Genomic DNA, 19,692 nt, shown 5'->3' with positions numbered 1-19,692 from the left:
ATTACCCGCATGATAGCAGCACGGTGCTCTCTGGATTAAAGATGGCGGATGATAGCTGTCAAAAAAGCATGTGGCTATGTTTACCGAACAAGAGCACGTGGAATTTGCCGCCACCACATTTCAAACTAAAGAGGGCAGCACTATGCTCTGTTGATTAAAGATGGCGGATGGTAGCTGTCCAAAAAGCATGTGAGTTTGTTTCCAAACAAGAGCACGTGGAATTTTTCAATTTGCCGCCACCACATTTCAAAGGTATCTAGCTAAAGATGGCAGCACGGTGCTCTCTTGATTAAAGATGGTGGATGATAGCTAGCAGAACTTTTCAAATTACCCGCTACTACGTGCTTAAGGTAGTAGCCATAAAGAGGGCAGCACGGTGTTCTGTGGATTAAAGATGGCGGATGACAGGTGATGAAATTGCCCGCATGATAGCAGCACGGTGCTCTGTTGATTAAAGATGGCGGATGACAGCTGTCAAAAAAAAGCACATGGCTTTGTTTCCAAACAAGAGCACGTGGAATTTGCCGCCACCACATTTCAAACTAAAGAGGGCAGCACTATGCTCTGTTGATTAAAGATGGCGGATGGTAGCTGTCAAAAAAGCATGTGAGTTTGTTTCCAAACAAGAGCACGTGGAATTTTTCAATTTGCCGCCACCACATTTCAAAGGTATCTAGCTAAAGATGGCAGCACGGTGCTCTCTTGATTAAAGATGGTGGATGATAGCTAACAGAACTTTTCAAATTACCCGCTACTACATACTTAAGGTAGTAGCCATAAAGAGGGCAGCACGGTGTTCTGTGGATTAAAGATGGCGGATGATAGGTGATGAAATTGCCCGCATGATAGCAGCACGGTGCTCTGTTGATTAAAGATGGCGGATGACAGCTGTCAAAAAAGCACATGGCTATGTTTCCAAACAAGAGCACGTGGAATTTACCGCCACCACATTTCAAATTAAAGAGGGCAGCACTGTGCTCTATAGATTAAAGATGGCAGATAACAGCTGTCAAAAAAGCACGTGAGTTTGTTTTCAAACAAGAGCACGTGGAATTTTTCAATTTGCCGCCACCACATAGAGGGCAGCATGGTGCTCTCTTGATTAAAGATGGCTGCTTGTCGAAAAGCATTTTTCAAATTATCCGCCACCACATTTCAAAGGTAAGTAGCTAAAGAGGGCAGCACTGTGCTCTATGGATTAAAGATGGCGGATGACAGCTGCACGTGGCTGTCAAAAAGCACGTAGATTTGTTTATCTCGAACGAGTGAGGTTAAGCTGGTAGCACTAAGGTTTAGGCCCGCCAAGATGGCAGCACTGCCGATGACAGGTGATGAAAGAGGGCAGCACAGTGCTCTGTGGTTTAAAGATGGCGGATGACAGCTGCACGTGGCTGTCAAAAAGCACGTGGCTTTGTTTACCTCATGCTAGTTAGGTTAAGTTGGTACCACTAAGGTTTAGGCCCGTCAAGATGGCAGTACTGAGGTTAGCGTTGCGTTGTTGTCGATGACAGCTGTCAAAAAGCACGTGGCTTTGTTTACCAATCTGTCAAAAAGCACATAGTTGTCAAAAAGCACGTGGCTTTGTTTACCTCGCGCTAGTGAGGTTAAGTTGGTACCACTATAGTTTAGGCCCGTCAAGATGGCAGTACTGAGGTTTGCGATGCGTTGTTGTCTGTCAAAAAGCACGTGGCTTTGTTTACAAATCTGTCAAAAAGCACGTGGCTGTCAAAAAGCACATGGCTTTGTTTACCTCATGCTAGTTAGGTTAAGTTGGCACTACTGAGGTTTAGGCCCGTCAAGATGGCAGTACTGAGGTTAGCGATGCGTTGTTGTCGATGACAGCTGTCAAAAAGCACGTGGCTTTGTTTACAAATCTGTCAAAAAGCACGTAGTTGTCAAAAAGCACGTGGCTTTGTTTACCTCATGCTAGTTAGGTTAAGTTGGCACTACTGAGGTTTAGGCCCGTCAAGATGACAGTACTGAGGTTTGCGATGCGTTGTTGTCGATGACAGCTGTCAAAAAGCACGTGGCTTTGTTTACAAATTCAAATTTCCCGCGGGAGGTGGAGGAGACATGTGGGAGGCCTCTGGCTGAGGTGGAGGTGGAGGTGGCCACTGGGAGGCCTCTGGCTGAGGTGGAGGTGGAGGTGGCCACTGGGAGCCTGAGGTGGAGGTGGCGGCCGAACCCGCTTATTATACTACTTATGTGGGATTTTATGACCAGGAAGCATTTTCAGTGAGGTATTTTATACCGGTATAAAAGGGTACAATTACAATTTTGGATAAAATACCCATTTTGAATAACACTTTTCATTGTTTATTGCGATGGTACAACAATTCAATAGGGTGAAATTCGTTATCGTTCCTGTATTGAGTTCAGTAGTATAGTCAGAAGAATTAAAATCCCATGTACTACTTTCGGTCACGTACTACCAAGGGAACATCGGTCATGCCTTTTAATTCAGTTATTCACCTATCAAAGTGGGCATAGACCATCTTCATTTAGGATGCCCGACTTGTTGGCTGAATGGTCAACGTCCTCGCCTTCGGTTCAGAGGGTTCCGGGTTCGATTCCCGGCCGGGTCGGGGATTTTAACCTTCATTGGTTAATTCCAATGGCCCGGGGGCTGGGTGATTGTGCTGTCCTCACCATCCCTGCAACTCGCACACCACACCTAACACTATCCTCCACCACAATAACACGCAGTTACCTACACATGGTAGATGCCGCCCACCCTCATCGGAGGGTCTGCCTTACAATGGCTTACTCGTGCCTTACTCGGCTAGAAATATCCACACGAAGAATTTTAAAAAATTGAATCATATTTGATAGTAATTCTTTGCCATCTCCCACTTAAACAACTTTCCCTTTGACGTACTGATAGAAATATTGATGGGCTATGTTAAAAATCCGACGTAATATTGAAAATCGATAAGTCTCATTTTTGTATGGGTTTGGGTAACATTTATTGAGGTTATCGTCACTGAGTCAACAAAGAAATGAATGATAAAGAAATATTCTCTTCTCAATGTTAAATATACATTACGACCTAGAGCATGTAATTAAAAAAGTTGAGGAGACATTATCTTGTTGTATGGAGCTCTCCGCTTGCAGACACACATAATAATGTGATATGTCGCGGACTGATGGATACTTAGGCAATACCTATTATTCTGTTGCTATTTCCCTTACGAATGAAACAATTACTGCGAACATCATCATCAAAGATTATTATTATTATTATTATTATTATTATTATTATTATTATTATTATTATTATTATTATTATTATTATTATTATTATTATTATTATTATTTCGGTTCGCTAACTACGTACCAAGTCATTTTTAACTTTTTCTCGTCGGGGAGCTTTCTTAATTCCCGCAGTCCACTTTTCCATGAAACAGTAGTGTCCTCCAAGTCTCTTTCCTGATGATCACGTTTCAGGATGTTATCACGTGTGATCTTGTAATTTTAAAGTTATTTTCCATCTTGGTGAACCAGGCTCCTTTGGTATTATTATACAGAAAGTAGGCAAGAATCCGATATGCCATGCATCCTTGCTGTGCTATTATCAATCTAATGGAGACTGAATTTTCATCCATGGTAACCTCTGTCCATTTGTTACGATGATTACCGCCGGCGGGAATCGAGCGGCATCCATACTTGTTTGCTTACATAAATTATTTCACAAGAATTTATCAAAAACGTCCAGTTCTGTAGACGAATCAATCAGCTGCCTGGAAATCAATGGATTTACTGTATATCAGTTTTACCACTTTTTACAACGCTTTTTAATTCATCAGTCCAAAGAAAATCACACGTTTCTTCTTCGTTCACAAATTTCTCACAAGGCATAACTACTTTCACTCATTACCACCATTATTATATATAGATTTTCCTTCATCAAATATACAATCACTTTCATCCACAATTTCATTTACCCACTATGCAAATTGCTCAGATTCCACGGACTGTTCAACGCGATTAGACTTAGGCGTTGACTTATTTACGTATGCAAACAAGGAAATTCACTGTATTGAAAAAATATTCCTCGCCATGGAAATATCTATTTAAATGATCGGTTGTTTGCGCGGGGAATACATTGCAATAAAGAAACCTGGCCTATCTATGGGGAAAAATAAGATACACAAATGTTTGTCTCAGTACGGGCATTCTCCGTCTTGCGTCGTGACAACAACAACAACCGGAAACCGTGGACAGAGTGTGCCCTTCTTTTCTCTCCAATTGTGTAAATTCCCTAACCCTCTTAGATTCTTCGGAAAATCAGGCGCAGAATGTTCAGGGATCCCAAGTCCTGGGCTTGACCCTGAGATACATTCTTGCGTATTGACGGAAAGCAGTACATCTACCGTACCTCATATTTGCTGCTGCGTTCGGGTCACGTAGCTGTCAGCTTGCATTCTGGAGATAGTGTGTTCGAACACACGGTTCGCAGTCCTGAATATGGGTTGCCATTGTTTACCATTTTCAAACCTGGCAAATGCTGTGGATGTACCATAATTAAGGACACGGCCACTTCCTTCCCAGGCTTAGCCCTTTCCTATCACATCTACGCCGTAAGACCTACCTGTGACGATGCGACGTGAAGCAAATTTTAACAAAAATAAAAATTCTGCTGGCATGAGAAATATCTTTAGTGGCTCACGTGAAGTACGTTTACAATAGTTCCGTTTTTCTGATAGATGGCAGCACAATTGGAATATGGTAGACAGAATAGTTAGTGATGTTCTCTTTCATCTAACTTGGCACCTAAATATACGTATATTACGCTGTATTACATTACAATAATCAAATACAATAGAAATTAAGTTAATAATAGTACCAAAATGAGGAGTGATGCATTAAATTAAATCGAAATAAATTAAATATTGTAAAAGGAAAAATCTTAGAAAGAATATCCTACATGTAAAACAGAAATAATGAATAAAATTTAGTAAAATTTGAAAAATAAAGCGATTACTAATTTTAAACTAATTTTCTACCAGGGCATCCACCACAATGGTTGTGAGTAGCAGCATCAAGTTTATTATCATCCTTACTGGTACATAAAATGGCTCGAAAGTATATCTTTGAAACAGCAAATAGCACTTAACCCTCTGATAGTTTCGGGACGGAAGATCCACTCACGGCATGCAATTACTGTAAATGAATAATCGTAAACGATAGTGTTGTGGGTAGGGAAAGTAAGGATGGAATGATTAGTAGATCTAGTGTTAAGACAGTGATAGGATGAGAGGTATTTGCCATATGAAGTAAGGTAAAATGGCAGTGAAGAATTGAGGGCTTGATAGAAATGACATAGAGCAGGGCAATCCACACAGCGCTCCCCGAGAGCTAGCGCTCTGGCCGCGCTATAAGCCAGTGCTCCGAGCGTTTTGGTGGAAGGTAGTTTCGGTAGTGGTGGGAGGAGCTTGGCTGGCTGAGCGCGCAGTCTGCCCGCCGCACCGAAGTGAGCAGCCGATCCATCAGTCGCTAGTCTAGTCCAATGTGCTTTGTTGACAGCGTGTACGTAAATGAGTTTCGCATTTGTCATGACTAAACATCATACAAAAGGAAATGAATGGTGAAGCAGCAGCCTAAAAAGCAGAATGGGAAATTTCATTTTTATGTACAGCTTAGGTATAAGGGGCACGCCAAGTGTTAAATGTTCCACTGAGATTTAATGTTTAAAAAACACAATTTGTAACGGCACTACATTGCCTACCACAGGGAATATTATGGTGATTTGACGGACGCCAGTCGCCAATCGATGTTGGAAGAATTGAAGGAAAATTTCAAGCAGGATTATTCCGTAAATATTATTGTTTGTTTTAAAAGTGCATGTTTACAAACAGGAATGAAGAAATGATTTAATTATCTGAAGAACACTAAAATTGTGACTTGCCGTATTTTTGTCTGACAGAAGATAGAGGAGAGTTAGTTTGGTGGACCCCTTTTAAGAGCAAGCAACAAATTGCCAAAGCTGGGAAACCTTTCGTGGAAGGGAATTTAATCAAGGAGTGCCTAAAGGACGCGGCGGCATGTAATTGTCCTACGGAGCTAGTTGAGAAATTCGAACAAATGTCTCTTTCTCCTCAAACCGTGCCTCGCAGAATAGACGATATGGCTGTTGGTTTGGAACAGTAATTAATGGAGAAGGCAGGAGATTTTGTATCATTTTCCATTGCCCTCAACGAATCAACCGACATTGCGGACACAGGTCAGCTCGTTATTTTCATACGAGGGATGGATTACGATCTTCGGGTCACCGAGGATTCCATAGACTTGGTATCTCTCTAAGACACCACTACTGGTTTCGATGTTTTCCAAACTGTTGAGGGTGTTTTGAGTCAATGGGATTAAAATGGGAGCGGTTGACGAGTTTAATGACGGATGGAGCTCCTGCTTTAGGTGTGTACGTACGGGGTTTCTCAGCTATGTAAAATTAAAAATGGCTGAGAATGGTAGTACCCTAATGGTGGCGATCCATTGCTTCGTAGACTAGGAGGACATCTGTGCAAAAGTCGTCAAGCTTTAAGACATAATATAGACAGCTGTGCGAATGGTAAATTATCTTCGCTCCCATTGACTCACTCACCGTCAATTCAAAGAGTTCTCGGATTACATCGAATGGGAGTATCCGGATATCCCGTACCATGCAGAAGTAAGATGGTTGAGCGAGGCGAATGTGCTTCATCGTGTTTTTTGCTTGTGAAACGCAGTAGATACATTTTGTGACATGAGAGCGCGGCCCGAAGTTCTTTTGCATGATCCTAAGTGGGTAGCGGACGTGGTGTTCTTAAGTGAAATTACTGCCCATCTGAATACTTTGAACACTTCGCTTCAGGGCGAAGAGCACAACATCTGCTATTTGGTGAGAAGAATTGAAAAGTTCAAAAGGAAATATAATTTTGTGGGAAATCCATTTGCGTGCAAGGAACACAGGACATTTTCCATTGCTTGAAATAGTGAAAGAAGATTTTGACTTTGATGAGTACTTGCAGGTAATTCGCCAATTACGAGAAAAGCTTGAAAAGAGATTTTCAGAATTATCAGAACTTCAAGCGGTGATAGATATATTTGTTCGACCATTTTCTCTTACAGCAGACAGTGTTACGCAGCTATTTCAGTTAGAATTGATTGAACTTCAGTGTAATGATCGTCTTAAAGACCTGTTTCTAATGTCACGAAGTTTAGAAGAATTTTACAGAAGAATACCCCGTTTTTTAATAAACATTTTCGGATCAACGTACATTTGTGATCGTTTCTTTTCGGTTCCTAAGCTTACCAAAAGTAAGCATCGTGCAACGATGAGTGATAAAAACTTGCGCAATTGTATAAAAATAGCTGTGTCCAGAAATATTGTACCCAATTTGGAGAAGACTGTTTGCTCCAAAACTAAGAGCTCGTAAAAACGACTGAGCAAAAATCACACAAGGCCTTCACTATCTATTCATACTGGTAAAATTTTATTGAAATTTCCTCTCAAATATGTTTTAATTTCAGTTTTGAATAAATCGCATTATTCTTTACCTAACACTTGAGTTCGCTTCCTGAACATTCCATACATCAGTGTACCATTCCATTTTATATGCAGTATATTTGCTATGCCAAAACAGCATTATAAATATGATGTCAATAATCCCACAAAAGTCGTCGGCCACACGACTGTACGCACGTATCTAGTCAGGGCGGTCCGAATATAGCCCGCCTGTCTTAGGTCTCCTCGCTGTCACGGTGTAGTGGTGGTAGGGGAAGTAGCGCTGGTCTGAGTGCCCAGTGCTCCCGGAGTGTGGCCGCGCACGCCGAGCACAATGACTGGATGGCCCCGGCATAGAGTATGCACAGTGCGACGGATTTTTAGCGGGGCAAAGATAGGTGGTTGTATGAATGAGTTACAACGTCATAGCACTTCGACCACGTTGCAATATGCTCAATAACTTGCGCACAGCGTCTCTATAAATCGCATTGCAGTAGTCGAAATGAGGTAACACAAGAGCTTCTACAAATTGTCTGTATGGCAGCAATTCAGAGAGACTGCTGCACGGTAGCTGAAGCCCTACCATTTATTATTATTAATATTATTATGATTACACAGTCTTCGAAGGATGACCGACCAACTTCAACATATATGTATGCCTGGTGAGTTCTCATCACGAAGGCCGGTTATATTGTCAATTGCTCCAAAACTTTGTTTCATAGGACGCCTAGGCGTCGCAGAAGTGGCACACTAGGAAGATGGGGATGGAGTATTGTCCCAGCTATCCTCGCCTAGCTAGATGGTGCTATTACATATCATTATGCAAAGTGCACTGAATTACATCCATTAAAGAGCCTTATAAAATATATTCACCTTATTCTTATCAAAGATTTGCTTCATAAAGAATGGAATGACCAGCATCGCCCATACCTCAGTCACTTTTATTTTAACAAAGCCAGAAATGAGATATGCGGGTCAATGACGATAAAAACTGTTCCAGCACTTATGAGGTGACATAGTGCATTTAAAGCACTGTACAGGTTCGGATCAAAAAGTTCCAGGAATAGCTCTGAAGTGCACCAATATATAGCAGTACAGGGTTGCGCTAACAGCTTAAACCGCAACCATGATAAGGCAGTGTGCTAGGAAACCTCGCTGTGGTATCACCGGGAGCTGTTACAGTGGTGATTGTTTTAACACGTGGGTCTGGTAGTCTGCGATTACATTATGGACTTAAAGGTGGAACGACGATCAAAGATGAAAATTTGTGTTAAACTGCGCGAATCCGTCATAGAAATATTCAGCATGCCCATTGGTAAGCTTGCTTCAATGAGCTGTGTACACCCCAGACTCGTCATGGGTGATGATCCTGGATGTGAAGAATGAATCATTCTCGGCACGCCCACTGCGACACGATGTTCTCTCTGCTTAGAGTCCAGCAATCGGAGAATATTCTTGGAAGCCAACGCCGCATGTTCAGTCATGATGTTAGGATTATCTGCGCCGACTCGTACGACACACCTCAATGTGTGCAATATCATTGATCGTCCTTCGATGATCCTCGCGCACAAGTTTCCACATTTTCCCCACATTTTTGGGGATGATGTGTGAAAATCGTTCACCAGATCACTCATATACACTGCCATTGAATAATACAGGCTACTGGGCGTACTCTAAAATTTGTGAATTAGTATTGGAAATTCCAAGTATTTGCTCATTTTCTGACAAACGAACATAAGTGGAGAAGAATCAGGGCCACACTTAGTATTTCTCGTCGCATATCATGCATTTGTGCAATAAAATATTTATTGTTTTACACTGTGGTAAGTTATACGTTTCTTCATTTCAGACGTTGCAATAGCGAAAGGTTTTCCATTATTTCGGCTAAGTGTAGTTATACCACAGTGCATTAACTAGCTAAAGTATCTCCAGGATAATATGCTTCTGCTTTCGGTCATGCCGGTATTCAGGAAATAACATTACAAGCCGATTCCTTCTTGCGTCAGGAAGTGCACGAAAAGGCTGTACGAGTGTCATTGCTTAACGTTTCACCCTCAAAGTGAAAAGGAAATATACCGAAAACACCTTGTGCGTGGGATACAGTCCACTGTCGAATTAGAAGGGGAAGGTCAGCATTCTCTCCCTCTTCCTCCCTCTCTCATACACATACTATTCAGAAAGTCTAAATTTGATTGGACGAACGGTGTCGTTCTATTTTTAACAAAATTTCTGTAATATATTTTACGCTATGAAATGTACTTTTGACTCATTTTCTTTACTTTTCTTGCTCTGCGGTACATTTCACATATATTATTTCCAGACACCAAAAATACGCCTCTTTTTCACGTTTACAATCTGCCTTACGATTTTAGTACAGCAATTCTGTTTGCCATTCACGTTCTTCCAGTAATTTAGACTGACACTTATTAGAAACGATCCCGATCCATCTGCATACAGCCGTCACATTAGGTGCCTTGAACCCTGCAATATTATACTGCAGACCAGGTAGTGATGTCATCGAAAACACTGGGAATAACCCTCATTTCCGTAGATATTTCTTCAACTATATTAATCAGGTCCTCATTGAACCCGTTTATCTTATCCTCACCTGCTCTTTCACATGATGAATACACCCACAAGTGTTATGCCGCGGATCAAAATGCTAAAGACGACTGGGAACATGTTTCAAACATAACGCTATGCTTGTTCTAACACTTATTAAAGCCATTCCTCTGCTGCGTCCACTAGCACCCTCCGTAACATTCTTAAGCTGCTGGGGAAAAAATGTACGTCAAACTTGTACATCTGAACATAAAAATTAAATTCGAATGGATGGTGAGCAGTTTCCATTTATCTTACGCAACATCTTACTGCAAAAATATTTCGGTGACGTAACTGAAATGCATACCGGCACATTAGAAAATAAAAATTATTGTGACGGCAGAGAAAAAACTGCATTTGGGCACGCCATTCCGAACAGTTCTGACGATGAAGCTTCATCTCCAGCAAAACAACAAAAAAAAGCAATTTGGAGGTCAAATTGAATACGAACCACCACTCACAAACCTGTCGATACCCAGTGTGAAACTGGGGACTGAAGATGTAACATTGGGAACTGTTTTTTGTGATGGTTATAACCGGGGTTACAATTTGTACACGAAACTAATTAACAACTAAGTCTGTATTCATTCGAAATCCAAAGCACGTTACTTGCAAGATGCAAGAGCTGGCTACTTCAAGCGAAACAGAACATCAAAAGAAGGAACATTCAATTTAAAGCGAGTAAAATAGGATACATGAGCAAAGAGCATCAGAAAAAATATTTAAAATCTGTCCTCGGTGGACACTGGGTGGGAGAGAGATCTGTTGAATTGTGATTCCTGGCCAGGGCACAAGGACTAGAAACTGAGAGAAGAATATTTCGTCGTTGCGCCACGAAATACCATTCATTCTGTGACAATGCTGAGGGGAGAAATACTGACCCGCAAAACATGCATGACAACGAAAATTCATTGATATACACTTGTGTCCAAAAGTTAAGCATAAGTTACGAATAAGCAGGTCAACAGGAAATAGACCGCAAATCGAACGACATATGCACCTACCAACCTTACGTGTTCGCTCTCTATAGGAAAGGAGTGTTCCCTGCTTTGACTGGCGGCGTTACCGCAAGATAAATACAGCCAGTGCCTGCGCCCCACATTCCCTCAGTCGTGCTTGCCCTGTTGTAGTGTGCGGAGTGTAGCCTGGTGGTGAACGTGACAACATAATGTCACAACGACGCCATTTGGACCCCGTTTTGCAGGGTAGAATACTCGGCCGCCTAGAAGCAGGCCAGACTCAGAGCGAAGTCGCCGTATCCTTGAATGTGCCACAAAGTGTCATTTCTAGGCTTTGAAGACGATTTCGAGACACAGGAGATGTTAGTCGTAGGCCAGAACCAGGTCGACCAAGGGTAACTATCCCACAGCAGGACCAATATCTGGCCTTCAACGCACGGTGAATTCGGAGTGCACCTGCAAGACAATCGTCGGCGGAACTTGCAGCCGTCTCTGGGGTTTCCGCTTCCCGGCAAACTGTGTACCGGAGGCTCAGAACCGCAGGGCTGTTTACCCGACGTCCGGTGGTGTGCGTCCCGCTCACATCAGCACAGGGACGGGCCCGTTTACCGTGGAGCTGTTAACATCAAAGCTGGACCATGAATGAATGGAGGCAAGTAGTATAATTGGATGGTTCGGCCGCCTCCTCCTCCTCCGGCTCTCGGAAGAGGCCTCCTCCTCAGCCAGTGGCCTCCTCCTCCTCAGCCAGTGGCCTCCCAGTGGCCACCTCCTCCTCCTCCTCAGCCAGTGGCCTCCCAGTGGCCACCTCCTCCTCCTCCTCAGCCAGTGGCCTCCCAGTGGCCTCCTCCACCTCAGCCAGAGGCCTCTTCCAGTGCTGCCAACTTAACCTAACTAGCGCGAGATAAACAAAGCCACGTGCTTTTTGACAGACAACAACGCACCGCTAACCTCAGTACTGCCATCTTGACGGGCCTAAACCTCAGTAGTGCCAACTTAACCTCACAAGCGCGAGGTAAACAAAGCCACGTGCTTTTTGACAGCCACGTGCTTTTTGACAGATTTGTAAACAAAGCCACGTGCTTTTTGACAGCTGTCATCGACAACAACGCATCGCAAACATCAGTACTACCATCTTGACGGGCCTAAACCCCAGTAGTGCTAACTTAACCTAACTAGCATGAGGTAAACAAAGCCACGTGTTTTTTGACAGCCACGTGCTTTTTGACCGATTTGTAAACAAAGCCACGTGCTTTTTGACAGACAACAACGCATCGCAAACCTCAGTACTGCCATCTTGACGGGAATAAACCTTAGTGGTACCAACTTAACCTAACTAGCGAGAGGTAAACAAAGCCACGTGCTTTTTGACAGCTGTCATCCGCCATCTTTAAACCACAAAGCACTGTGCTGCCCTCTTTATCGCAGTAGCTGCAAAATTCGTCACCTGTCATCCGCAGTGCTGCCATCTTGACGGGTCTAAACCTTAGTGCTACCAACTTAACCTAACTAGCGTGAGGTAAACAAAGCCACGTGTATTTTGACAGCTGTCATCCGCCATCTTTAATCTATAGAGCACAGTGCTGCCCTCTTTAGCTACTTACCTTTGAAATGTGGTGGCGGATAATTTGAAAAATGCTTTTTGACAGCAGCCATATTTGTACACCGTGCTGCCCTCTTTAGCTAGATACCTGTGGTGGCAGACAATTTCACGTGACAGCAGCCATCTTTAATCAAGAGAGCACCGTGCTGCCCTCTATGTGGTGGCGGCAATTTGAAAAATTCTACATTCTCTTGTTTGGAAACAAACCCATGCGCTTTTTTTTGACAGCTGTCATCCGCCATCTTTAATCCAGAGAGCACCGTGCTGCCCTCTTTAGCTACTTACCTTTGAAATGTGGTGGCGGCAAATTCTACGTGCTCTTGTTTGGAAACAAAGCCATGTGCTTTCTTGACAGCTGACATCCGCCATCTTTAATCTATAGAGCACAGTGCTGCCCTCTTTATCGTAGTAGATGTAAATTCGTCACAGCTGTCATCCGCAGTGCTGCCATCTTAACGGGCCTAAACCTTAGTGCTACCAACTTAACCTCACTAGCGTGAGATAAACAAATCTACGTGCTTTTTTTGACAGCTGTCATCCACCATCTTTAATCTATAGAGCACAGTGCTGCCCTCTTTAGCTACTTACCTTTGAAATGTGGTGACGGATAATTTGGAAAATGCTTTTTGATAGCAGCCATCTTTGAGCACCGTGCTGCCCTCTTTAGCTAGATACCTGTGGTGGCAGGCAATTCCAGTTGACAGCAGCCATCTTTAATCATGAGAGCACCGTGCTGCCCTCTACGTAGTGGCGGCAATTTGAAAAATTCTACATGCTCTTGTTTGGAAACAAACTCACGTGCTTTTTTCTGACAGCTGTCATCCGCCATCTTGCATCACAAACCTCTGTGCTGCGCTCTTTAGCTAGATACCTTTGAAATGTGGTGGCGGCAATTTGAAAAAATCTATGTGCTCTTGTTTAGTAAAGAAAGCCACGTGCTTTTTTTGGACAGCTGTCATCCACCATCTTTAATCAATAGAGCACTGTGCTGCTATCATGCGGGTAATTTCATCACCTGTCATCCACCATCTTTAATCTACAGAGCACCGTGCTGCTCTCTGTAGTAGCGGGCAATTTGAAAAGTTCTGTTAGCTGTCATCCGCCATCTTTGAGCACCGTGCTGCCATCTATGTGGTGGCGGTAAATTCCACGTGCTCTTGTTTAGTAAACAAACTCACGCGCTTTTTTGTCAGCTGTCATCCGCCATCTTACATCGCAAACCTCAGTGCTACACTCTTTAGTTGAAAAATGGTGGCGGATAATTTAAAAAGAAAAATTCTACAGCAGCCATTTCTCGGCGCTAATTGCACAAGATGGTGGCTATACATGACTCCTTAAAGGTGCTTATGCAAGATGGCCGCTATACATAGACTCCCTTGGGATGCTTGCGCAAGATGGCGGTTATACATGGCTCCTTTTGAAATATGGTGGCGGATAATTTAAAAAGAAAAATTCTACATCAGCTATCTCTCGACGCTAATTGCACAAGATGGTGGCTATACATGACTCCTTAAAGGTGCTTATGCAAGATAACCGCTATACATAGACTCCCTTGGGATGCTTGCGCAAGATGGCGGTTATACATGTCTCCTTATGAGACGCCCTAGAGATGCTTGCGCAAGATGGCGGTTGCTCTTATGAGGTGGCTTAAGGGTCCTTGCACAAGATGACTAGAGACGCCCTAAGGATGCTTGCGCAAGATGGCGGACGCAAGATGGCGGCTATACACAACTCCTTATGAGACACTTTAAGGGTGCTTGCGCAAGATGGCTGCTGCTCTTAGCTTAGAGGCTAACGTGTCGTGCTAGTTCGATTCATTAAATTTGGAGGCTTAAATGCAAAATGTTAAAATTCTCGAAAACGATGCATCGTAGAGCAAAACGGACAAAATTTTTCTGACCAATGATTTAACAGCTGCTGTTATGCATGCGGTGGAGGGCAATTTGAAATTCTATGTGCTTAATCAACAGAGCGCCCTGCTGCCCTCTTTAGCTGAAATGTGGTGGTGGATAATTTGAAAAATTCTTTTGACAGCTATCATCCTTAAACAATGGCGACTATACATAGGCTGTTAAGGCCTTATCATGCTCCTCCTCCTCCTCCTCCCCCTCCTCCCCCTCCTTCTCTACCTCCTCCTCCGCCTCTTATGTCAAGGCATAGCTTTATATCGAACAAGTTTAAACCTGCATCGCGAAGGCAAGCGCGTGCAGCGATAACATTATTGTGCATGTTTAGACTTTCGAAACATAAGAAGAGTAGAATCAAACGCTGTACTCGATACGACATGTGATCAGAACATTGATTGATGCGTTCAGAAAACAAAATAAGTGATCAAGACTAGAATCGAACACTGTACTCAATACATCATGTGTTTAGAATATGTCAGGGGATACGCTTGTTCTAAGAAGATCAGATTGAAACATAACAAGACTAGAACAGAACACTGTAATCGATGTTGTTAACTTCAACATGTGATCAGAACATTGATTGATGTGTTCAGAACACAAAATAAGTGATCATGACTAGAATCGAACACTGTACTCGATACAACATGTGATCAGAACATTGATCAATGTGTTCAGAACACGAAATAAGTGATCAAGACTAGAATCGAACACTGTACTCAATACAACATGTATTTAGAACATGTTAGGGGGTACCCTTGTTCTAAGAAGATCAGAATGAAACATAACAAGACTAGAATCGAACACTGTAATCGATGTTGTTAACCTCAAGATATGATCAGAACATTGTTTGATGTGTTCAGAGCAAAAGTACAATTTTGATGATTTGCGCAGCTAACTCGCTCGGTAAACGATGTGGCCAAAGTATAACTTCAAATTATTTACCTTCCATCATTCGTCTTGTGTGTAAAAATCAGTCGAACAAGTTATCGCATAAACATAGCTGAAAAAAAATCGTCATAGGGTATGGAACCCACGGGTTACATCTTGTCAGAAGAGCAAAAAGGATGAAAGGACTCTTCCTCCTCCTTACCGCACATTCCTTGGCTAAAGGGCTAATGGGCTAAAGGGCTAATGGGCTAAAGGGCTAATGGGCTAAAGGGCTAAAGGTGCAACAACCTCGTCGATCGCTATCAGCAAGAAAGCTTGTACTTTGTAGAAAATTAATCTTTATTTGTAAATGGTTTTATGTTCAGAACAAGGAATGGAACCTAGGGGTTACGTCTTACGTAATAAAATCCCCGAGGTGCGATGAGTTACGTTTTTCGAACTAGTGTTTGGAACACTGAACTTTTCAAGATGATAGCAGAGAGTTTAGCAATGTTCTGTTGTTGGATTTTAAATTCCGCGCTACAACATGCATAAGGTGGCAGCCTTGAGGTTTACCGCCGTAAAGATGGCAAGAGTGAGGTTAACAATGTTCTGTTGTTGAATTTTAAATTCCGCGCTATAACATGCATAAGGTGGCAGCCTTGAGGTTTACCGCCGTAAAGATGGCAGCAGTGAGGTTAGCGACGCTCTATTGTCCTTCAAAGTGAGGTTAGGGTTCGTCAAGAAGACAGCTGTCAAAAAAGCACGTGGCTATGTTTACCAAACAAGAGCACGTGGCTGTGACGTCACGGTCACGTAGTATGCCGCCTCAGCATGCGAAGTTTAATGTCTACAACTACGTAGTAAACATTCTGCTATGTTCACAAGATTTTTTACACATAACTATTCTTTATGCTTTAAGTTCATTCACATAGGCTATGCTAAGATAGCAGCACAAACACATGCGAACTTTGTACATTCTAATGGAATAAGTTTAGTACTATGTGCATCATGGATACATGATGTGTGCACGCATTTAAACTTGACTATACGTAATGCTGCTGCTTTGTTTACAAGATTTTTATACATTGCTATTCTTTATGCTTTAAGTTCGTGCACACACAAGCGATAGTCGTACGCTCTGGCAGGAGAAGTTTAGTACGACAGTCGATGCATACATTATCGATAGGTGATGTGTACACGCTTTAGAACATAGCTCATCTTTATGCTTTAAGTTCGTGCACATGGGTTTGGGATACACAAAAGCGATTGCTACATGCTCTAGCGGAAGAAGTCTAGTACGATAGTCGATGCATGTAAAATCGATAGGTTATGCTAAGATAGCAGCACACTTACATGATTTTAGCACAATCTAGTGGAAAAAGTTTAGTATGATAGTCGTTTCGTGCAAAATCATTAGGTAATGTGTAAACGCTTTGAAACAAGGCTATTCTTTGTACTTTAAGTTCATGCGTACAGGTTATGCTAAGATAGCAGCACAATCTAGCGCAAGAAGTTTAGTACGAGACATGCAAAATCGATAGGTGACGTGTACACGCTTTGAAGCATGGCTATTCTTCGTACTTTAAGTTCATGGGTATAAGTTATGCTAAGATACCAGCACAATCTAGCGGAAGAAGTTTAGTACGAGATTCGATGCATGCAAAATCGATAGGTGATGTGTACACACTTTGAAACATAGCTATTCTTTGTACTTTAAGTTCATGTGTATGAGTTATGCTAAGATAGCAGCACAACCTAGCGGAAGAAGTTTTGTACGAGAGTCGATACATGTAAAGTCGATAGGTAATGTGTACACGCTTTGAAACATGGCTATTCTTTGTACCTTAAAGTCATGCGTATAGGTTATGCTAAGATAGCAGCACAATCTAGCGGAAGAAGTTTAGTATGATATTCGATACATACATTATCGATAGGTAATGTGTACACGCTTTGAAACAAGGCTATTCTTTGTACTTTAAGTTCATGCGTCTTAGTTATGCTCGCGATAGTCGATGCATGTAAAATCGATAGGTTATGCTAAGATAGCAGCACACTTACACGATTTTAGCACAATCTCGTGGAAGAAGTTTAGTACGAGAGTCGATGCTTGCAAAATCATTAGGTAATGTGTACACGCTTTGAAACAAGGCTATTCTTTGTACTTTAAGTTCATGCGTCTTAGTTATGCTAAGATGGCAGCACAATCTATCTGAAGAAGTTTTGCACGAGAGTCGATACATGCAAAATCGATAGTTGATGATTACACGCTTTGAAACATGACTATTCATTGTACTTTAAGTTCATGGGTATAGGTTATGCTAAGATAGCAGCACAATCTAGCGGAAGAAATTTAGTACAAGATTCGATGAATGCAAAATCAATAAGTAATGTGTACACGCTTTGAAACATGGCTATTCTTTATACTTTAAGTTCATGTGTATAAGTTATGCTAAGATAGCGGCACAACCTAGCGGAAGAAGTTTAGTACGATATTTGTTGCATGCAAAGTCGATAGGTAATGTGTACACGCTTTGAAACATGGCTATTCTTTGTACCTTAAGGTCATGCGTATAGGTTACGCTAAGATAGCAGCACAATCTAGCGGAAGAAGTTTAGTACGAGAGTCGATGCTTGCAAAATCGATAGGTAATGTGTACGCGTTTTGAGACATAGCTATTCTTTGTTCTTTAAGTTCATGCGTCTTAGTTATGCTGAGATAGCAGCACAATCTACCTGCAGAAGTTTAGTACGAGAGTCGATACATGCAAATTCGATAGTTGATGTGTACACGCTTTGAAACATGACTATTCATTGTACTTTAAGTTCATGGGTATATGTTATGCTAAGATAGCAGCACAATCTAGCGGAAGAAATTTAGTACGATATTTGATGCATGCAAAATCAATAAGTAATGTGTACCCGCTTTGAAACATGGCTATTCTTTGTACTTTAAGTTCATGTGTATAAGTTACGCTAAGATAGCAGCACAACCTAGCGGAAGAAGTTTAGTACGATATTTGTTGCATGCAAAGTCGATAGGTAATGTGTACACGCTTTGAAACATGGCTATTCTTTGTACCTTAAGGTCACGCGTATAGGTTATGCTAAGATAGCAGCACAATCTAGCGGAAGAAGTTTAGTACAAGAGTCGATGTGTGCAAAATCGATAGGTGATGTGTACACGCTTTGAAACATGGCTATTCATTGTACTTTAATTTTATGGGTATAGGTTATGCTAAGATAGCAGCACGATCTAGCGGGTGAAGTTTAGTTCGATGGTCGATGCATGTAAAATCGATAGGTCATGTGTACACGCTTTGAAACATAGCAATTCATACTGCTGCCCTGTTCCCAAGACTTTTAAGCATAGCTAACCCTAATACTGCTCTTAACGACGTCGAGCTAAGGATTGATTACGTGACCGTGACGTCACGACCACGTGCTCTTGTTTGGTAAACATAGCCACGTGCTTTTTTGACAGCTGTCTTCTTGACGAACCCTAACCTCACTTTGAAGGACAATAGAGCGTCGCTAACCTCACTGCTGCCATCTTTACGGCGGTAAACCTCAAGGCTGCCACCTTATGCATGTTATAGCGCGGAATTTAAAATTCAACAACAGAACATTGTTAACCTCACTCTTGCCATCTTTACGGCGGTAAACCTCAAGGCTGCCACCTTATGCATGTTGTAGCGCGGAATTTAAAATCCAACAACAGAACATTGCTAAACTCTCTGCTATCATCTTGAAAAGTTCAGTGTTCCAAACACTAGTTCGAAAAACGTAACTCATCGCACCTCGGGGATTTTATTACGTAAGACGTAACCCCTAGGTTCCATTCCTTGTTCTGAACATAAAACCATTTACAAATAAAGATTAATTTTCTACAAAGTACAAGCTTTCTTGCTGATAGCGATCGACGAGGTTGTTGCACCTTTAGCCCTTTAGCCCATTAGCCCTTTAGCCCATTAGCCCTTTAGCCCATTAGCCCTTTAGCCAAGGAATGTGCGGTAAGGAGGAGGAAGAGTCCTTTCATCCTTTTTGCTCTTCTGACAAGATGTAACCCGTGGGTTCCATACCCTATGACGATTTTTTTTCAGCTATGTTTATGCGATAACTTGTTCGACTGATTTTTACACACAAGACGAATGATGGAAGGTAAATAATTTGAAGTTATACTTTGGCCACATCGTTTACCGAGCGAGTTAGCTGCGCAAATCATCAAAATTGTACTTTTGCTCTGAACACATCAAACAATGTTCTGATCATATC

Source organism: Anabrus simplex, chromosome 2 (genome assembly GCF_040414725.1).
Source record: "Anabrus simplex isolate iqAnaSimp1 chromosome 2, ASM4041472v1, whole genome shotgun sequence".
Taxonomy (NCBI): Eukaryota; Metazoa; Arthropoda; class Insecta; order Orthoptera; family Tettigoniidae; genus Anabrus; species Anabrus simplex.
The sequence above is the reverse complement of the archived record's forward strand: the minus strand, read 5'-3'. Positions refer to the sequence as shown.